The 23943-nt window shown below is 36.9% G+C and overlaps 1 protein-coding gene across 5 annotated transcripts in view; it reads right to left on the reverse strand.

Moving 5' to 3' along the window:
- The window catches only part of DLC1 (DLC1 Rho GTPase activating protein), a 524846-nt gene that overhangs the window by 131022 nt on the left and 369881 nt on the right, over positions 1-23943 (reverse strand). The window lies entirely within an intron of this gene.

Genomic DNA, 23943 nt, shown 5'->3' on the forward strand with positions numbered 1-23943 from the left:
CATTTATTCATTCAGCAAATAATTATAGAGGCTACCATGTGCTGGGCAGTGTTCTAAGCATAGGATTATAGCCATGAACAAAACAGCCCCAAATCCCTGCCCTTTGGAAGCTTACATGCTAACAGAGTCTACTTTCTACATTCTCTACATCCTTATGATAGAGTAAAACTATTAGATCATTTCCCAAATGTCTTACAAAAAATAATTTTAACTAAAAAAATTAATATAAGTAGTTATCTGCCTGAGTAACAGGCTGAAAGACTCTGAATTTAAATATTAAATGTGAAGGCTGGGCACAGTGGCTCACGCCTGTAATCCCAACACTTTGGGAGGCTGAGGTGGGCGGATCACTTGTGGTCGGGAGTTTGAGACCAGCCTAGCCAACATGGTGAAACCCCATCTCTACTAAAAATACAAAAATTAGCTGGGTGTGGTGGTGCATGTCTACAGTCACAGCTACTTGGGAGGCTGAGGCAGGAGGATCACTTGAGCCCAGAAGGCAGCGTTTTCAGTTAGCCAAGATCACGCCACTGCACTCCAGCTTGGGTGACAGAGAAGACCCCATTTCAAAAAACAAAAATAAATATTAAATGTGAAAAAAAAAATTCAAACAAAGAGCTAGAAAGTACATCCTACTAGGGAAGCAAACTTTAAAACATACTACCATTGTAGGACTATTGATGATGAGACATATTCAGGGAAATTTCATAATCCATATTTCCTTAATATTCTGTGTTGATTATAAAATATTAAACACCCAGTCTTAGAAACCACATATATTTTTCACCCGTAATCTTTCACATTAGATAGGACTAGTGCGCAAACCTGTGGAGTAATCTACTGATTTTTCTGTCTACCTCTACAAAAGGCTACAACTCATCTCCCCAGTGTGCCCCGCTGGGAGTGGCTGCTCAAATCCATTAGTGCCCACCAGGTCCCTCTCATCCACTCATGGTGTTTCCCCAGAAAAGTTTCCTAGGTGATTTTTCTAACTCCACTCTCTCCCAGTTCCCATCTTTCCTACATATTGCATCAAAGTGAACCTTCCAAAGAGTCACTGTCCTCACTGCTGTCCTGTTCCAGATGGTCTCATCAGACCCAGCTTCCTCTCCTTGCCAGCGTTCCACACTCTGGCATCAACTCAATTTAGCAATAAACACAACAATAAAGTCAACAATAATGCTTTGTATTTTCAGTATGAATTATTTTACACCAAAGGTCTCATTTGATACTCAAAACTTAGAAAGAGTCAAAGTTGTTACAATTATTTTCATTTGACAGAGGACTATATTGAAGTTGAGAAAACTCACGTGATTTGTTCAAAGCCACCCAGCTACCAAGTAGAAGAATCAGGTTTAGAGTCCAGTTCTTCTGAGTTGCAGATTACCTCTCTAGTCACTGCTTCCTTTCATGACACACTCTACTCCAAAGGGCTCAAGTCCATTTCTAGTTCCACTCCTTGCCACACTCCTCCCCAACTGGCAGCGCTCTTATTGCCCATTTTACCCCATCCCTCTACCCAGCAGAACGTGCCAAGGCTTCATAGTCTGCCTAAGGGTCCTTTCCTTCGTGTCATTTCCCCTGAGAGCTCCAGCATGCAATCACCTGCTCTTTCTCTGAAATACTTCCCTTAGTAATGGTTTAGCCCAGGGTTTCTCAACCTCAGGACTATATACAGTTTGTGTCAACTGATTCTTTGTTGTGGGGGGGGGGGGGTCTGTCCTGTGTATTATAGGACATTTAGTGGCATCCCTGGGCCTCTATCTAGTAGACACTAGTAGTACCCCCAGCTGTGATAATCAAAAATATCTCTAGACATTGCCAAGTGTTCCACGGGAAACCAAACCAAATTACTGCTGGTTTTGAACCACTGGCTTAGCCTGTAATTGTTTTCTAATTGGGTGATGTGGGACAGGTGTGCCTCCCCTGAAACTTGATGCTGTAGGCAGCATGTTTGTCTTTTGCTTGTGTCCTTTAAGGTTATCTGTGCACTATATAGAACTGAATACAGGTTGTGAATCCAAGCCGCACTTCCTCGTTTCAGATTGGAGCCACCAATCACATCTTAATACTCCTGGTTAATTTTGAGTTGTACAGTACAGTAAATAAAAACCTAAGTTCTAAAATTTGAAGAAATGGATATAAATATCATTTCTCTTACAATTTGTATAGCTGTGAGATGCTTGCTTTTCCGTTTGTCTATGCCGGTGTTATCCAATAGAAATATAATGCAAGACACATTAAAAGAGTAAAAAGAACCGAATCAATTTTACGACTTTATTACTTAATCTAATATATAAAATATCATTTTACAACGTTATTAATATCAACAGTTCATGAAGGATGTGTGTGGTATTCTTCTCCTTGTACTAAGGTGTGCATTTCCTCTTATGACATGTCTCACTAGAATGATCTACATCTGAGCCACTCAATAGCCATGTTATGTCTAATGGCTACTAAATGCATTGGCTTCCCCCATTAGGCTGTGAACATTTTGAGGGAAGAGATTCCGTCATATTCGTTTATAATTAAAAACAACTGGCTGGCATGGTGGCTCACGCCTGTAATCCCAGCACTTTGGGAGGCTGAGGAGGATGGATTACGAGGTCAGGAGATCGAGACCATCCTGGCTAACATGGTGAAACTCTGTCTCTACTAAAAATACAAAAAAAATTATCCAGGCGTGGTGGTGGGCACCTGTAGTCCCAGCTACTTGGGAGGCTGAGGCAGGAGAATTGCTTGAACCCGGGAGGCAGAGATTGCAGTGAGCCGAGATCGCGCCACTGCACGCCAGCCTGGGTGACAGAGTAAGACTCCGTCTCAAAAAAACAATAAAAAATTAAAAATTAAAAAAAAAACCAACCAACTAAAAGTTGTTCTTTAAATAAAATACTCTGATTTTCTTGGGTCAAGGGCTTGGGTCCTCTTTGATTCCTTTTTGCTCACTCTGGGAACCATTTTAGCCCTTACATAAAATACCAGAAACATGACAGAAGCCAGTCCCCTCCCTTGAATGGAGTCCTCTCTACTTGTAGAAATAAGACATACATGTATCAAATAACAACAAAAAGCAATATATAATAATGAACTAAAATGCTATCCACTAGAAAGTTTCAAAATCAATGGGTGATGGAAAGAATAGTCTCTTCAACAAATGGTGCTGGGACAACTGACTAGCCACATGCAAATTAATCAACTAGGATCCTTACCTTACATCATATACAAAAATTAACTAAAAATGGATTGAAGGCCTATATTTAAGAGCTAAAACTATAAAACTCCTAGAAGAAAGCATAGATGAAAATCTCCATGATACTGAATTTGGCAATGCTGTCTTAGATATGACACCTAAAGCATGAGCAACAAAAGAAGGATAAGCTGGACTTCATCAAAATTAAAGGCTTTTGTGCATCAAAGGAAACTATTGATAAAGAGACAACCCAAATAATAAGAGAAAAAATTTGCAAATCAATAGACATTTTCCAAAGATGATAATGCCTAACATACATGAAAAGATGCTCAGGGTTACTAGCCATTAGGGAATTGCAAATCAAAACTACAGTGATGTAATGCTTCACACCCACTAGGACAGCTATCATAATTTGAGAAAAGGAAAATCACAAGTATTGGTGAGGAGGTAGAGAAACTGGTTCACACATTGCTAATGGGAATGTAAAAATGATTAAGTCTTTTGAAATAGTTTGGCAGTTTCTTAATAAGTTAAATATATAATTATCATATGACCCAGCAATTCTATTCCTGTTTATATATTTTATATATATTTATAATATATATAATATAAATATATATCATAATTATATTCATAGTTATATGAATATAACTATATAAGAATATAATTATATATGAATATAACTATATAAGAATATAATTATATATGAATATAACTATACAAGAATATAATTATATATGAATATAACTATATAAGAATATAATTATATAACTAAGAATATAATTATATAATTATATATGAATATAATTATGTGACTGTAATTATATGAATATAAGTATATATGAATATAGTTATATAATTGTATATGAATATAATTATATAATTGTATATGAATATAATTATATAATTATATATGAATATAATTATATAATTATATATGAATATAATTATATAATTATATATGAATATAATTATATAATTATATGTGAATATAATTATATAATTATATGAATAGAATTATATGATTATATAAGAATAGAATTATATGATTATATATGAATAGAATTATATGATTATATAAGAATATAATTATATGATTATATAAGAATATAATATGATTATATATGAATATAACTATATAAGAATATAATTATATAATTATATGAATATAATTATATAATTATAATATGAATATAATTATATAATTATAATATGAATATAATTATAATTATATTCTTGAATATGAATATAATTACAATTATATTCTTGAATATGAATATGATTATGTAATTATAATCTTATATAGTTATATTCATATAATTATACTTACATAATTCATATAATTATACTTATATAATTATAATATATAAAATGTTTACAAAATATATAAACAGGAATAGAATTGCCAGGTCATATGATAATTATATATTTAACTTATTAAGAAACTGCCAAATTATCTTAAATATATATACATTTATATTTATATATCTAAATTCTGACTCAAATTCAAATTTCCTGTGTGCTCAGAAGCCCACCTTCTTCAAAATAGCCTTCACGAATTCCTTGGAGATATTTTTGGAGATATCTATATATATATATGTATATCTCCAAGAATTGTATTGAAAAAATAAAATATGGGTCTTCAAACAAAAACTTGAAAAAATAAAATATGGGTCTTCAAACAAAAACTTGTATAAGAATGTTCATTGCAGCACTATTTATAGCAACCCAAAGTGGAAGCATTCCAAATCGTTATTAATGGGTGGATAAATTAAATGTGGTATGTCCATCCAATGAATTATTATTCAGCTGTAAAAAGGAATGAAGTACTGATACATGCTACACACATGGATGAATTGAGACCATTACAGCAAGTAAAAACAATGAGACACAGAAGGCTACATACTGCCTAATTCCACTACATGAACTATCCAGAATAGATAAATCCGTAGACACAGATAGCAGATTAGTAGTTTCTAGGGCCTGGGAAGAGGAGGGGTTGGCGGGGATGACTGCTTAATGGGTACAGGGGTTTCCTTCTGGGGCGATTAAAACGTTCTGGAAGTAGATAATGGTGATGGTTGCACAACATTGTAAATACACAAAATGCCCTTGGATTGTACATTTTAAAATGATTAAAATGGTGAATTTTATGCTATGTATATTTTACCACAATAAATAACATTGAGTCATTTTGGTCTCTGGGAAGGCAAGGGATATTGCCAAGGCTTTTTTGAAGAAGGTGGGCTTCTGAGAACAAAGGAAATTTGAATTTGAATCCGAATTTGAATTTGCAGCAAAGGATAAAGGTGCCCCACGTAAAGGTAAAGATAGAAACCTGAGCAGCCTGGCTTGTGTAACAAGTGGTGATCAGGTGGAATTGTTGAGTAATGTCTCTTTAGAGTCTACAAATTTGATCGAAGTAAGAATTAATTTAAAGCACAAAATATATTTTCAACAGAGACCAAATGTTCCCCAACTATTAAATATAACTATCAATAAGTAAACACATCAAGTAGAACATTATATTCTTGATATTATTATTAAACACTATTTTCCTATGCCTTTAAGAAAAGAAACAGATACTTCTTGGGATCACTCACAGCTCAATTTTCATGGCATTTGTTTTACAAATACCACGTTACTGTGGAGGAAAGAAGTGGGGACACGCACAGCATATTTATTTTTTCTATATCCAACGTAAATCCATACATCATTACTTTAGGAACGAAATATGTGTAATTTGCCTTGGATTTATTACAGCATCAAAGTGCAACTCGAAATATACAGAGTTTGAAATTAGAATTGTCAGCTGTTCACGTAGAGATCAATAGCCTTGGAAAGGGTGACTGTGGGCCCTGCCAGGCAAGCTCAGTGACAGCCTCACAGCCAGTCGAGAATGTCAGCAAGACAGGCTGTGGGCTGAGTGATGAAATGCAGCCCCAAGTATGAGGGTGTTAGGTGATCACATTTTAAATTTAATGGTGCAGGCTTCTGCCAAGGAGGTACTAGAGGTTACTTCAGTGCACAATAAAATAAAGGGAATATCTTTTGAGTCTTCAGTTTTTAGCCACTTTCAACTCATTGGGTTTTCTCAGCCTTAAACTAAGGTCATTAGCTTTCACAATTTCTCCCTACAAACTAAACAAATGCTGGGTGTCACCACCGCATTCTCTCCACGGAAGATGTTAGACACCACTGACCCGGATGATTGCGCAGACAGCACACCCAAATGGAGACATCTAGATTGGGAAGAGGCCTCAAAAGCTGGCTGACAACTAGGATCCCTGCTCAGGGGCCTATTTTACTCAACAGGAAAAACTACTTCCGAAGGTTTTCTTTTTTTTTTTTTTTTTTTGAGACGGAGTCTTGCTCTGTCACCCAGGCTGGAGTGCAGTGGTGTGATCTCAGCTCACTGCACCTTCCAACTCCTGGGTTCAAACTGTTGTCCTGCCTCAGCCTCCTGAGTAGCTGCGACTACAGGCATGCACCACCATGCCCAGCTAACTTTTGTATTTTTAGTATAGACGAGGTTTCACCATGTTGACCAGGCTGATCTCGAACCCCTGACCTCAAGTGATCTGCCCTCCTTGGCCTCCCAAAGTGCTGGGATTACTGGTGTGCACCACCATGCCTGGCCCCAAAGATTTTATATATGTATATATATATAAATAAAATATATAATAAACCATTATATATAATATTAATATATAATATATACTAATATAAAATATATTAATATATAATTATATATTAAATATATAATATATAAAAAGTTATATAAATTAATAATATATAATATATAAATATATATTTTTATATAACATATAGAATATATAATTATGTATTATAGAATATATAAATAATTATATATTATAGAATATATAAATAATTATATAATATATAATATATATAATATTATAAACCATTGCCAAGTGAGAAGTTAAACTTAGCTGTTCTTCTAAGAACAAAGGTTGAAATTCTGACTTCTAAGAAGACCTCTGTATTATTTTCATCAATTCATGTGTATTTGGCAAACTTTGGTGTTCATGTTTCTGTGTAACAGAATATATTACAGAGAGGTATTTTACGTCAAGAAATTTAGGGCCACTCCAAAAGCATTATTTATATAAAATCATTTAATCACTCACTTTTTGCTATCATAAATGAGAAAAGAGATAGAGAAACCCACATTTTCAATTCCTTCAGATTATGGTAGAAAAATTAAGCCTTGTAACAGTGGTGTGAATACATTATTCTGTATTGGATTTTGAGCTATTCTGCTAAAAGTGTTTGAGACATTACATTCCATGTCAGTATTTCATTGATTATACTGATGTTTTGTTTTATGTAGGTTAGACACATCCTTTTAAAAGGTAAGTAACATATTATGTTTTTTTCTTTTGATTTTTCCCTTGGAAACCTTGCTGTCTGATTGCTCCTCTGTCAGAAGTTCTCACATTCTATTTGCTAAAATTTCAAAACTTTCTCCCAAATCTAAGCATGACCTGGTGATTCCAGCACTCTTGCTTCTCACCATAGTTTTGCTATAGTTTCTGTTGGTTATTTTCAGGTGATACTCCATCCTCTTGTCTAGGTAGAGTCCTTCTTGGTTATAACAAGAGGAGTTCAGGATTTGGACTCAAATACACCTAATTTTTTGAGGGGTGTGTGTGTGGTCGGGGGACAGGGTCTTGCTCTGCCACCCAGGCTGGAGTGCAGCAGTGCAATCATAGCTTACTGTAGCCACAACCTCCCAGGCTCAAGCAATCCTCCCACCTCAGCCTTCCCAGTTGCTGGGACTATGGGCACACACCACCATACCCAGCTAGTAATTTTTTTCTTTTTACTTTTTGTAGAGATGGGGTCTTGGTATATTTCCCAGGCTAGTCTTGAACTCCTGGGCTCAAGGGATCCTCTCACCTCGGCCTCCCAAAGTGTTGGGATTATAGGTGTGAACCACCATGCTTGGCCAGACCTTTATTTTGAAATTCTAGTTCTATCAGTTATTAGTTATGTGACTTCCTGCAATCTTCTTAAATATTTGTGCCTCAATTTTTTCTTTGCCAAATGGAGAGAAGAACACTGTAGGTTTGTTAAATGATAATGTGAAATGCTACATATAAAAATCCTGTCATAGAGAGCAGCACACATAGTTGGAACTCAATAAAAATTTTTCCTGTGGCCCATTAGACTAGAACAACCCCGCCCCCAGCAACATTTTTCAGTTGGTGGCTGATATCTTGTGCAGCCTCTTCGCACATAATCTAGCTGTACTTTTCTTTAAAGAATATTAAATGCTCACTTTAAATAATACAATAATCTGTTTGCCTCTGTGCAGCCTTTCTTTTTGTGTTTATTTTTTATCTTTCCCTTGCTGTTATTCTGAAACGGAACAAAGATTAAAAACCCTAGAAGAAAAATTGACCACCAGTGATATTCATTAAATATGGTAAAAAGAGAACACATAAAACTCACCTTAGTTTAACTTAATGTTCCAAAACAAACTGTAAACATTAATTGGTATAAAAACATTCCTTTGTACACATTTTTGTGCAGGAAACTTTAAAAAAGAATTATACTTGGTTGGCTAACACCATTGGAATGTCAATTTCCAATAAACAACAAGCACTCCATTTTATTGGTCTGTTAGGATTACATATGTATGGAAGTAGAGCATTATAAATTGAAAAATTTATTTTAGCTTTAAAGTCTTTAAAACTGGCTTCAACTATTCCTACCTTTATATTGTTTTTAATTTTTCAGTGGTTAATACGTTTCAGTAAAAGGTAGAGAGTTTTACATTACACACTAAAACAGAAACAAATCAAAAGATTTCCTAAAAATGTGAAGAATGTCTGAAACCAACTCTAACAAAAAGGCAAATAGAGTATGTGTAAGAAGCTATTTCTTTTTGCAATGATTTTACCTTAAGTTGTCAAGATCAGATTATGTAATTTTTGGAATGATTACAGATTCTGAGGGAGTATGATATCTACACACAAAAACAACTTTTTTTTTGACAAAAACATCTGGGATCGTTCTTTGTTAAGCAATTAACTGAGATCCAGGTAAACAGAAGAATAACTATTCATTTACCCTCATGAGGCTACTGAAATTCTTTTGAGAAATAAAAATTAAAATTGTTTGCTCTATAAAGCAACCACAAAGCTTTTACAAAAATAGCAATGATATTGGTTGTTTGAGACATGTAAGCTAAAGGGAGTCATTTTCTAGAAGATCCTATTGCTGAGGAGCAGATTTCAGTCCTGTTGGTCAGAAGAACTTGTCCATGATCATCATGAGACCAAACAGCACAGTCTCAACTGTTTATTAAGGGCTTGAGAATCCAAGCAGTATCTGAGGGCTACAAATGCCAGTGACATTAATTTTGGAAAAATATACATGATTCAACAATGGACAAAGGCAGGCTTAGACAAAGGCACAGGTCTTAACGTGTGTATCACTGTCTGACAGGACTTGGATGTGGGGTAGGGAGCCCTAAGGGGTGGCCAAAGGTTAAAGGTGAAAGGTGAATTCTATTCTGGGAAGGTTCTGCTTTGTTTTTCCTGTACTGGCCACTTCCTTCCTTGAGGAGCTACTTCCTTCTAAACAATACTTCCCCTCTCCTCAATATTAGCACAGGACAGTGTGCACAGGAAGGGCTAGATATGGATAGTGTCTACAAGAGTGAGCGCCTACAGATTTTTTCTCTTCCTACTTCTTCACTGTAGTTACACCTCCCACAAAGGCCAAGTCACTTACCCTAAGCTAGTCTTATGCACCATGTTAGTTAACCACGAAGGGCAGAACTAAAAAAATTGTAGAAAGTTGGAAGCTTCCGTAGGAATTTTCTAGGTAATTATGGAAGATGGGCTCTTCACTTAGGGGCTCAGTCATTTTTTTCTTTGCTAGGTTTTCAGTGAGTTTTCCTATCTCTACCAGGAAATGAAAGGCCAGCCTGAAGAATTCTTGGAGATCCCAGCCACTTAATCTCAACTCATTAGAGGATGTTGCATAGGGCAGAAATGTCTGTTCCCTCCTTGCCTCAGTGCCATTTTAAATAGGAAGCTGATAGGCTTGTGTAAAAGTGGGTGTGCTGCCTTTTAAAAAAATTTATACTTCTTTTTAAAAGTGGTTCTTGACAGACAACAAGTTTCAGTGGGATTGCTGAAGTAGCCCCAAAACACTTTCAAAAGGCTTCATTCTTTAGGCACTCAAAATTGTGTAATCAACACATTTACATTTGAAGATTTCCCAGTTAAGTCAAGAGATTTGTCAGAGTTCAGGAGTGGATGTGAACAACCGGTTGGCACCTACAACCAGGGAGGGCAAATATCTCATTCACCCCCTTCCCCCTGAAAAGGTCTTTCTGACCTCACGGCTGATTAGAAGGGAATTAAGAACTTTAAGTTAAATATGTAGCACATGGGAGAAGAAGTGTCCATGTCCAAGAGTCCATTTTGGCAAAACAGCAGAGATATGCTTTTCTTATCCCAAGGCTGAAGGATTTTCTTTTACAAAAATTGATTAATCGATTTCTTTTTATTTATTTAATTTTTTTTTTTTTTTTTTTTTTTGAGATGGAGTCTCACTCTGCTGCCCAGGCTGGAGTGCAGTGGCGCTGCCTCGGCTCACTGCAAGCTCCGCCTCCCGGGTTCACGCCATTCTCCTGCCTCAGCCTCCCGAGTAGCTGGGACTACAGGCACCCGCCACCACGCCCAGCTCATTTTTTGTATTTTTAGTAGAGACGGGGTTTCACCGTGTTAGCCAGGATGGTTTCCATCTCTTGACCTTGCGATCCGCCTGCCTTGGCCTCCCAATGTGCTGGGATTAGAGGCGTGAGCCACCGCGCCTGGCCTATTTTTTTATTTTTTGAGGAGCGGTCTCCCTGTGTTGCCCAAACTGGACAGCAGTGGTACAATCATGGTTCATTGCAGCCTTGAACTCCAGGGCTCAAATGATCCTCCCACATCAGTCTCCTGAGTAGCTGGGGAAAGAGGCACATGTCGCCACACTTGGCTACTTTTTTTTGATTTTGAGTGGAAAGGAGCTCTTGCTGTGTTGCCCAGGCTAGTCTTGAACTTCTGAGCTCAAACAGTCCTCCCACCTTGGCCTTCCAAAGTGCTGGCATTACAGGCATGAGCCACCATGCCCAGCCTGATTCATAAATTTGAATGTAATACTCTTTGGTTAATATAATTTTAGATTTATATTTGGAAATTTCTCTAGAAAATTAGAAATACTTTCAGATATACTTTTATATTCACCTGTGTAATATTCAGGTAGAGACACAGATAAAGTAGTGCTGCATACATGATGAATGAAACAAATAACCACATAGCATTTTACAGAGATCTATCCTAGTGCTTCATTGAACATTAATAAGTACTGATATATGGGCGAAAATTGACTTAGCAGTTATCCTTTCCCACAGTTGGTCCTATGGCCGGTTTACATGGACAGGCTCAAAACTTAAATTCTGGAGATGTGATCTTCTCTTAGCAGGTCACTAGTCTGTCCTTAAGGGGTGTTAATAGCATCACCTGGCAGTTACAAAAATATGGCAATTGTAGGACCTGGATTTTCCAGGGTGATCTATGTATGTATGCAATATTCTCTACTGTCAGAAAGTGTGACCTGAATTTTGTTTCAGAAAACATCTTTCTCTGTATAGGAATCAGAGGCTACCCTGACTTGCTGCCACACATCACTGTAAGTTCCATTGACTCAGAGTAGCTTTGGGAGCCTGGAAAATGCTTATAAGACCTTTGACCTGAGGGAAGATTCTGGTTTAGTAGATTGTCCTGGGTATAGCCTTGATTGGTTCTGAGCTTCCCTCAAGTGGTTCTAAACATGGTTTTGGGTACAGACTATGCTGGAACCACCATGGACTGATACTGTGAGGAGGTTAATCCCCATTTAAAAAACTTCTGCACAAAACTGGGCACAAATGAGAAATAGTTCATTATTACTCTGTGTATGGTATACGGGGCGGGGGAAGGGACTGACCACTGAGCTTATTCTGAATTCTGTGCTTGCCCAGGCTGGTCTTGAGCATCTGAGTTCAAGCGATCCTCCCACCACTATTAATATTATTGCTAATAATATTAGTGACTATTAGTGATAATTGTTATTAGTGATAATCTTAATAAAAACAAATTGCCTTCTTCCAAGTGTAGTCTCGCCTAGTGACTAGCCCACAAGAACTGTATCACCATCTCATTATTGCTACTTCTCTCTTATTTAGGTGCCAGGTGCTCATATCTTTTATGTCTCATACTTTATTTCAGCCCAAATCCAGATCACTTAATGCAGCAGAATCCTATAAACTGGAGAGACTTGGATTGGGAATCTTAGTAGATTTCCTAGATGGTGAAGTATGGACTGAAAGAGGTTTGTGATTTGCCTGATACCACACAGTACATTAGTGGTAGGGTCGAGGGTACCTATGCTTCACTGGTAGCTGAAAATTCAAGATATAGGCTATCTCCATGCATTGATATAGGGTCTATGGTCACACAGTAAATTAGTGGTAGCCTCTGCCAGGGTAACATATATACACTTGACCCCTCCACTAATTTACTGTGTGACCATAGACCCTATATTAATGCATCTTTTCAGGGGGTTAGACATACATGTTGTAAGATATGACGAAAGATAAATTAAGTTTCTGGATTCCTGATGTCATGTAATTATAACTATGGCCAGTCTATTATGACATAGACACTTGTTTTACTTTTCATCTCACATTTAGGCATCACATACAAATGAATAAAAAAATCAATTCCCATAACTGGCTTGGTGGCTTTTATATTTCATTGAATGAATCTTGGTCTGAATATTTTGACACTTACATAGATGCTATTTAGGCTGAACTTAAGTGCGGCAAGATAGTTTACTGAATGTCTTTATCACCCGTCCCACTCTGCCTCCATTTTTTTATTGGTAAATGGGATAATGGTAATATTTCATAGAAATATTAGGAAGCTTACAAGAGACTATGTATATCAGGGTATCCTGTAAACTGTAAATCTGTATATAAACGGGAATCATTATTGTTGGAACAAAACTCAAGTGGGCATGATGGCTTTACTAACTAAGCTCTTATTCTAATATTCTTATTAGGGGATTTTTTGGGGGGATTTTGTATATTTAGCAAAGAGATGCTTCTGAAATATGCCTTATTTCCTCTATTGTGACTCATTACTTTTTAAGGAGTTTCCCATTCATTAAAAAAAAAAAAAAAGGAAATACACACTTAGCAGGGAACATCTAAATAAAAGTAAAAGGAGGGAGATATTTCACAAACTATATATTTGATAAAGAAATTGTATCTGGAATACATAATAAACTCTCGTAACTCAATTATAAAAAGACAAACCAGTTGAAAAATGGACAAAGGGTCAGGTGTGATGGCTCACGTTTGTAACCCCAACACTTTGGGAGGCTGAGGTGGGAGGATTGGGAGGAGTTTGAGACCAGCTTAAGCAACAAAGCAAGACCCTGTCTCTACAAAAAAAATAAAAAAATTAGCCCAGCATGGTGGCATGTGGCTGTAGTTCCAGCTACTAGGGAGGCTGAGGCAGGAGGATTGCTTCAGCCCAGGAAGCTGCAGTGAACTATGGTCGTGCTGCTGCACTCCAGCCTGTGCAACAGAGCAAGAGCGAGACTCTGTCTCTTTAAAAACAATGGACAAAGGATCCGGATAGACATTTCTTCAGAGAAAACATACAAATGGTCGGTGAGCATGAAAAGATACTCAACAGCATCAGCCATGCATACAGAATGGTGAATGCAAATCAAAGTTGCAAATAGATACCACTTGACACCTACCAGGATGGCTATAACAAAAATGACAGACTATAACAAGTGTTGGTAAGGATGTGGAGGGATTGGAACCCTCATGCATTGCTGGTGAGAATATAAAATGGTGCAGCTGCCTTGGCACATTGGCAGTTCTTCAAAAGTTAGTGGCGTTGCCATGTGCCCCAGCAATCCACTTCTAGGTATATACCCAAGAGTAACAAAAATATATGCTCACACAACAGTCCATACCCAAATGTTCATAGCAGCTTTCTTCATAATAACCAAAAAGAGGCAACAATCCAAATGTCCACCAACTGGACATTTGGATAAATGGATGAAGTGTGGTATATACACACAACAGAATATCATTTGGCAATACAAAGAAATACAATATTGACCCATGTTACGACATTACGAACCTTGTAAACATTATACTAAGTGAAAGAAGCCAGTCACAATGGACCACATATCCTGTGATTCCAGTTCTATAAAATATCTAGAATAGGCTAATCCATAGAGGCAGAAAGAAGATTAGTGGGTGCTTAGGACTCAGTTGGGGGGTAGTTTTGGGGAAAATGGAAAATGATTGCTAATGGGTATACGGTTTCTTTTTAAGGGTGATGAAAATGCTCTAAAATTACACAACTCCATGAATGCATTAAAAACTATCAAATTGTGTACTTGTAATAGGTGAACTTTTTAGTATATAAATTATAATTCAGTAAAGCTGGAGGGATAGAGGGAAGGAAGGAGAGAAGAAGGAAGAGAGAGAGAAAGAGAGAGAGAGAGACTTCTTGGATTCTAAATTTTATGTGACACTTCCGCCATGAAAATGGGTGACTTTACAAAGAGCTAAGAAGTGCTCTACCTCTAGGCTGATGAATAGAACCTGGCCCCTAAAATCTAACAATAAATTCTGAAAGTGTTCACTGCACTCAAATAGGTGACCTGCAGTTATCGGAAACATTTCCATCTTGGACCAGATGCATTTGTAAAAATAAATTTAGTCCCATGTGGACCAAAGAGTCTAATGGCCCAAAGCTTTGATGTTGTCAAACTACTAACTAAATAACACGTTGGATAAAAAGAAAACAGATGCACAGACACTACTGATGGAGGCTTTGATCTCTTCTGTGGTAGCTGCAGGCTCATAAAGGACACTGGGAACTTTGTTGCTCTTCCTAATGAGCCTTTGCTACTTTATGAGGTTCACTGATTTCATGCACACCAAACAGGCGGGAAACGGCACTTTCTAAGAAAACTTTGATGTTTTCCTAATACTAGCCAATAAACCATTTCTGGTACTCGTAGCCAGTAAATAGTGATTGTAGGATATCTTCATAAATATCTTGTTCAAGATCTGCTGGTGTCAACAGAGAGTAAGTAAAAAGGGTAGCAGCTAAGAGTCAAGAACATCTTGTAAGGTCCAATCAGATTTGCACAGCAATTTGCTTTTGCTAGTTTATTACACCTTTTCCCTCAAAAGTCAGGGTGTGTTTGTCTCATGATATTGTTAAATTTAAAAAGCAAATGATAAAGCAAGATTAGGTGGCACGAATCCAGGAAAGCTAATATCACTCTTCCTCTTTCAGGTTTTGATAACTTGGGGCATTTAGGGGAGAGAGGCTGCCTAAATGGAGTGGATATAAAAGTGACTTCAATCCAGATATAGATTTTTTTTTTTTTTTTGGAGATGGAGTCTCGCTCTGTAGCACAGGTTGGAGTGTAGTGGTGTGATCTCAGCTCACTGCAACCTCCACCTCCCAGGTTCAAGCAATTCTCCTGCCTCAGCCTCTTGAGTAGCTGGGATTACAAGGGCCCACCACCATGCCTGGATAATTTCTGTATTTTTAGTAGAGATGGGTTTTCACTATGTTGGCCAGTCTGGTCTCAAACTCCTGACCCCAGGTGATCTGCCTGCCTCGGCCTCCCAAAGTGCTGGGGTTATAGGTGTGAGCCACTGCACCTGGCCCAGATATAGATTTTTGATCGATAGGATTTTCAGGATTGCTTTGAGAAGAAACATCACACCAAAGGGATTTAGGCATTTGTCACTTTACTTGTGGTGTGGAGAAGGGAATGGCAGGTCACTGTGTCACACACCTGTATGGCTAGCTGGGAAGAGAGGAAAGAGATCTTTGGAATCTGGACCAGTACGTACAGCACAGGCAAAAGTGGGGCTTGATCTGTTGCAGGAGTTGCATACGTTACAAATAAGTCCCTAGCCTTCAAGTTCTTTAAATTCTTAGTTTTATTTCTAGGCCTCAATGCCTTTTAAATCCTGACAGGAAGATGGAAAAAAAAATCAAGTGCGGGATTTTCATTCTTCTTAACTGATGGAAACGTTTGCCATTTTATGTTTAATGTTTTGATGTGTCACCAAAGTGCAGTAACCTTGGAGTCAAAGGAACTTGGTCAGGCTTCTAGATTTCCCACTGATGACTGTGTGCATTTGGGCAAATTACTAAACCTTCTTATTCTTCTCTGATCTCCTTTGTTAAATGAGATGATTTCTAGAGTTTCTATTCCTGTATATTTTACATTTTAAAAAATGATTCAAATCAGTTATTACTTCCTAATTTAAAAAAGGAATACATGCCCCTTGGAGAAAACTTATAGAAGACAGACAAGCAAAGAGCTGAACTTTTCTTTCATTTCAATTGGTCCACAATTCTACATATTCTTGTGCATTTCAAGTCAAAGATTGTTAGAGCAGGGAAATTCTGTAGCACTTACCTTGTCCACCTCGATTTAACAGATGACGAGACTGAGATAGGATTTGTCTAAAGTCACAAGGCATCCATTATTGAGCACAGCAATGTGATCAGATTAGTTTTAAAATGTCTTGTCCTCTAATTGTTCGTGAATTGCTTTTTAAAAAATCTTTAAAAGGTCTCTGCAAAAGCATGGACTTAGAACCATCGTTTCTTGTATGTAGATATGCTTAATTATATTTTGAGTCTCAATGAGTATTTTTACAGGCCCCTGTGTCCAGCTGTTGGGGTCTCCAGAAAACATTATTCATGTTTTCTGAAATCCCTGTATACCTGCCACATCCAGTGAGGCCTACTTTGTTTACTTTTGTTCACTTTAAGACTGTTTCATGAACCATCATGAATCATTCATGGCTTCTCAGTTCTTTGGTCAGTGTGGTGGCAGTTGTGCTCTGAAATAAGGAGGTGGCTTCATTTCACTTGGCCATTGACGTCTGCAGCAGAGACAATTTAGGGTCAGTGGCAAAACAATGTCACAAAGGGAATGACCAGGCTTGAAGCATGGGGGAATAGACGGCTCTCTACCAATGATGCTGAAGACTGGGTTGCGGATGTGTGGATTCAGGTTTTCTTCCTCCACAGTCACTCACACACACAGGGTAAATATTGAAGCATTTTGACTTCCTTGCCATTCCAACCTGATGATTCTGCTACAGTCTTTTTTTTTTTTTTTGAGACAGAGTCTTGCACTGTCACCCAGGCTGGAGTGCAGTGGTGCGATCTTGGCTCGCTGCAACCTCTGCCTCCCAGGTTCAAGCGATTCTCCTGCCTCAGCCTCCAGAGTAGCTGGGACTACAGGTGCCCACCACCATGCCCGGCTAATTTTTGTATTTTTAATAGAGACGGGGTTTCACATGTTGGCCAGGATGGTCTCGATCTCTTGACCTCGTGATCCACCTGCCTCAGCCTCCCAAAGTGCTGGGATTACAGGCGTGAGCCACTGGAGCCCAGCCTCTGCTACAGTCTTGGCACAACAACAGAGCCCTAGCTAGAAGGATGCTTCTCTGTCATTCACATTCATTTCAAGTGACATTAATATTGCCTTGGCAGTTCAAGAGACTGATGTTTACTTCATCAATTCTGGAATTTTAGACTGAAATACAAATTATTTCATCCATGAAAATATCCTATAGTCTCAGATGAGTTCTTAGAAATAATTATTTTTCTCATTACATTGTTTCTTTTGATAGATTCAACTTTTTTTCCTAAAAACACAAAGGAAATAAAGATCTTCTGTTTGTTTGCTTTCCCTGACGGATCAATAATATTTTTGGAATAAATAATGAAATATTGAACAAAATGAATCATTAAAAATGTTGTATATATTCACATTTGTGGCTGGGTGCAGTGGCTCATGCCTGTAATCCCAGGACTTTGGGAGGCTGAAGTGGGCATATCACTTGAGGCCAGTAGTTTGAGACCAGCCTGGCCAACATGGCAAAATCCCATCTCTACTAAAAATACAAAAATTAGCTGGGTGTGGTGGTGCACACCTGTGATCCTAGCTACTCGAGAGGCTGAGGCACCAGAATCTTTTGAACCCAGGAGGCGGAGATTGCAGTGAGCTGAGATCATGCCACTACACTCCAGCCTGGGTGACAGAATAAGACTCTGTCTTAAAAAAAAAAAAAAGAGTAGTATATATTCACACTTGTGACTATTGCAAAATAGATACTTGAAAACTCTGGTTTACAGCCCTTGGCCATTGTTACCCTCATTTCATGACAGATATTCTTATTTTTATATGGAAGAAATTTCAATACATTTTAGTATGTTTTTTCCCCAACAGTTAAATTCTTTTCCTCCAAAAATAAGATATTTTAAGGGCCAAATATTATTTTTAATATTTTATTCCAATCATGGAGTATATTCTACAAAAGAGAATCTGCATAGGATAAGAATGTACTCCAGAGAAATTTCAAATAAAGATGCTATAATATCATAGTCAATATGTACCACATCTTCTATCACATTGCTTCAATTTCAATAGAACATTTAAACACATGAATGAAAGTAAAACAATTTGGCTTGCCACCTGGATATTTTGTCAACACAATGGTTTGATATTTGGATATGCCTAAATTATTCTTTTTCATCAGCTGTTTGGGTATTAAATAAATACAACCTTCATGTATCACAAATCCATAGGGCTAGAGAGTCTTGAATTGGGGATCTGGTTGCAGGGAGATGGATTTTATTTGTTTATCGTCTCTCTCTCTTTCTCTGAGGCTAGTATAACATTAAATGTCTCAAAAGTCTCAACCACTCATGAGCTATAAGAAGCAAATGTTTTCAGTGTTTATCTTTTTTCTTTCTTCTTTATTTTGAAAACAGAGTATGTACAAGTCCATTGAACTATCTAGTGTCTTGTTGACTGTGGAGGCTATTCAGTAGGCCAATGACAACAGTAGTCTTTGTTTACATTTACAAAGCAAGAAAGTAACAACTAAAAGCTGGGTCTAAAGCTGGTACCTTTTTAAAAATTTAGGAAATACAAGGAAAATGTGGAGGGAATGCATTGCATTCTCCTCAAGCTTAAGGCCAAGTCAAGATAGATCTTTGGATCATGCTGTAGTTACTTTTCATGTAACTTGTTTGTATTAAAAAAAACACTGATAGCAGCATGGCATTAACTCTAAACTAGATACTGGTTCCTCATCCACTAGTTGAAGACAAATGCAGGTTCAATAAAAAATGAAATAGGTCTATTTCAAGCCTATTTCCTGTTTACATAAGTATCCTATTTTAATTCTGATTAGCATCCTGAAATCAGCCTTAATTAGTCTTCTATTTTGGCAATGTAGCTAATTTAAGACAATGCACTTGGCCTAGGAAATCTGAAGGAGATATTACAAATGAAGAAAACTACTTCTTAGCACTGCCATTTTAGAGTGAGGGAATCTAGCCAGGGGAACATCTGTTAAGTGGTAGAACACCTTTACTGGTTGTTTTTTTAAACATCTTGTCTAGGGTTCTACTTGAAATAAAATAATGGTGCATGTAAATTACATTTGTCAAATGAACACTGAAGAGTATATGGATTAAAATTTGAAGCCACATTAAATCGGATAAAGCTCATGAATGCTGAAAAGTTAAATTTCGTGGGGATTATTTTTGGTACGGGATCTTGGCAAAGAAAAGAGAGACTTGTTTTAAGAAACAAAACAAAACAGAAAACCAAAATGAAACAACTGATTTACGAATCATATTATTTTAAAAAGAAACTAAGTCAGAAAATATTTTGAGACCCTTAGTAAAAGTATGGAGAGCAACGACTGAATTCTAGGGCCTGGAGCCCTGACTAGCTCTGTCTGTTAAATTTGTTACTATTTTCATTTTCTTTACTACAATCAATTTAGTTATGACAGCTGTTATCTTTTGGTGATTTTTGTATTGTGATAGAGTCTTATCCAATTAATAATAAAAGCACATTTGAATTTGGTTGCATTTTATATCTATTTAGCTGTGAAAAGCTGGGAGGCAATTAAAAGAACAGGTATGATTATCTTTTACTTCTATTTTGCAGGTGAAAATGAACTGCCTAGTGTCATATTGACTTTGGAGGCCACTCAGTAGGCCAGTGACAACAGTGGTCTTTGTTTATATTTACATAGTGAGATAGTAACAACTAAAAGCTGTGTTTAAAGCTGGTACCTTCTTACAATTTGGGAAATACAAGGAAAATGTGGAGGGAATGGATTACATTCTCCTCAAAGCTTACGGCCAAAAGAAAATGTGTATATTCAATATCTCTCTTTCTTCAATTTAGCAGAATGACAACTTTCTTCAATGTGTGATATTCTAAACCTCCTTCTAAAAGTAGCTATTCTAGGCAGATTTGGGTCTATTTTCTTGTACAAATGAAAACAGATGAGACATGGAAGAAAGATCCTCCTGAACTGAAATTTAATAATAATTAATCCATGGGTTTAACTCACAGGGTAACTATAGAGCTTTTTTTTTTAGGTGAAAGATAATTAAATCTTGCCCCAGAAATCATTCTCTTGGAAGATATTTCCTAAGAAATGGAGCCAGATGGCTCATGTTCACTCACAAGACCACAGTAATAAGTTAATTTGGACAAATTGCGACATACACATTCAGCCATGGTGACCTTTAATTTCTAACAGCTTTAAAAGTGTCCATTAAAGCAAGATGGAAGGGAAGAGACTATAAATAGCTGACATCTATTTTCAGAGAGATTGAAGACTAGAACCTTTGCTACTTATTATATAAAACACTACTAGTAAGAAGCAGGAAGAAGTAATAGAAGGCAAAGTGAAATTTTAAAAAAACTATAATTAAGATATTAACCAAATTTTCTGAAGTTAGTATGGAAGCCATTTTTCAAATTCTATACAAATCTAAAATATATTCGGTGAATATAAAACATTTAAAACTGCATAGAAACAATCATTAAGGATTAAAAGAATACTGAAGGCAGAATCTATTGTTTTTTGGCAGTATAAAATTTTGAAAGATCAAGGAATGTATAAAACTTTCTTTGGATATACTTTCTTTAAGGTTCATTCACTTTTCCAACACTTACTTTTACATATGCTTGATTTTCTATAGACTTTAATGACTATATTTATCAACTTAATTCTTTTAACAATCTTAGTTCAAGTTGATTATCTGACGTCAGTGAATAGCGCTATTGTACTTTAAGTAATGGGAGATATGATTACGAGATTCTATCTGCTCCTCTTTGTAAATTGGCGTTGAAAACAGAATTGAATCTTAAAATCTCTTATTCACTAATTAGCCTATCAACCTTGTCCATATAGTCGTTTAACCCATTTCCACAGGAAATTATGGACAATAATTACGTATAGTGAACAAAAGAAAAATAGCAATGTATTTGATTGTATTAAACCACAGATTTCTGGGTCCTTTAAAGAACTTACTGAACTCTGTCAATATTCCTGTTACAACTCTGAGACAGGTAAATCTTACTGTACTTGCTTTGGAGATCCAAAAAAATAAATTAGGGCTATTTGGGATAAATTCTGTGATACGTAATGATTCCAACTTTTTATTATGAGCTTATTGAAATAAATACAACTTGAGATCAATATTCTAAGTTCATATCCATCTAAAAGGGTGAATTTGCTATTTGCCCAAGGGGAAACGTTCAGTGCTAGAAAAACAAAGCTATAGCTAGGTGTTCCTGGCTTCCAGGAATCTGGAGGAAAGAGGAAACATGTTAGATCCTGAAAATAACTTGGTGTCTCTAAAATAAGAAATGAAATATAAATCACTGAACCTTTTCAGATTACAAATTTCTCTCTGTGACAGGAGAAGACTGATGTTTAGATGGCTTTGAGGTCCCTTCCAACTTTAACTTTTTATGATTATATAAAAATTATTCTCATACAGAGGTGCTTATATCTCTTCTGTTGTTTTGCTTACTCTTTTTCAAAGGACCAGCAATGCAGTGGAAAAAAAATATACACAATGATCCTGGGGAGGATGTGTGTGTGTGTGTATATATGAGTGTGTATACATATATATACACACACACACATATACGTGAGTATATAGGTGTATATATGTACAAATATATACATCATATATACATATATATATCAGCTTCTGTGTGTATATATATATACACACACACACACACACCACACACAGATATATATTTGTGATTATTTATGAACTTCAGTTAAATGAGTTCATATCGTATATACTCTTTTTTCCAATTTACTTTTATTATGATGATTATTTCTTTATTTCAATAGTTTTTGAGGTACAGGTAGTTTTTGGTTACACGGATGGGTTCTTTATGGTGAATTCTGAGGTTTTGGTGCACCCATCACCCCAGCAATGTACAGTGTATCCACTGTGTAGACTTTTATCCCTCAGCCCCCTCCCTACCTCCCCACCTGAGTCCCCAAAGTCCATTATATCACTGTGCATGTTTCTACGTCCTCATAGCTTAGCTCCCACTTACGAGAGGATGCACGTATGCTATTCCGGGAGACGGTCACGCTTTTTCCATTGTTCAGGTTTCCTAGTATGCTGTTGGCTTTTCTAACCACACTGCGGAAATGTTTGTAGTATCTCTAGACCAGAGAATATGAAGTCTCATATCTCTTCCTGGGTTATAACAGATCATTTAAAAACAGTACTTACCTAATACATATATTGAAAGAAAGAAAGAAAAGAAAGAAAGAAGGAAAGAGAGAGAGCGAGAGCAAGAAAGAAAGAAAAAGAAAGAAAAGAAGGAAAGAAACGAACAGGTAAAAATGCCATCCTAACATCCTTTGGAGTAAATTAACAAATATTGGTAGCTCTATGTTTTTAAACATTTAGCTTTGCATTTATCCCCATTGTTATCCTAAATCAAGTTCCTCATGTGTGTATGTTGGTGTGTGCCTGCATATGCATGTGTACATATATGCGTATGTTAGCATATGTATGTATTTTGAAGGCATGTATTTCATGATTTTAAGGGAAATTTAAAATATAAATCCCTCCCTAGACTCTGCAACAATATAAAACTAAAGCCTATTAGCTCAACAAACTAATTTTGGTCATCCTTCCTCTTCAAATGTTCAAGACCAGCCTGGGCAATATGGCTGAAATCTCGTCTCTAAAAATAAATACAAAAAATAGCTGGGCATGGTGACACACACCTGTGGTCCCAGCTACAGAGGAGGTGAGGCGGGAGAATCATTTGAGCTCAAGAGGTGGAGGCTGCAGTGAACCACGTTCACACCTCTGCACTCCAGCCTGAGTGACAGAGCAAAACCCTGTCTCAAAAAAAGAAAGAAAAAAGAAATAAGGAAAAAAAAAAGTGCTCTCTCAGGAGCCTTTGCCCTGTGGGTGTGTGCCTTAGGGAAGTATCAGTACCCTTTAACAATTAGAAAAAGGCCTCTCTTCCTTAATCAGCTCCCCTCCAGGACTTGGCGATCTGAGGACCAGCCTAGATTTCCACTCCCAGGTCTCCCCTAGGCTGGGAGTCACTGAGTGGGGCAGATCCTGCCCAACTGTGGCCCTGGGTTACACAGTAAGCAACTGGAATTACTCTGATTCCCTGAAAGCTGTAAAAATCATTCCTCTGAAGTGATGTGTATGCTCTCTGAGGCGTGCTTCCAGGAGGGGCATGGGCTTACCTGGGAACAATCAGAGGCTGAGCAAGCATTTGCTGAGCCTACTGTG

The sequence above is a fragment of the Pongo abelii genome, chromosome 7 (genome assembly GCF_028885655.2).
Source record: "Pongo abelii isolate AG06213 chromosome 7, NHGRI_mPonAbe1-v2.0_pri, whole genome shotgun sequence".
NCBI lineage: Eukaryota > Metazoa > Chordata > Mammalia > Primates > Hominidae > Pongo > Pongo abelii.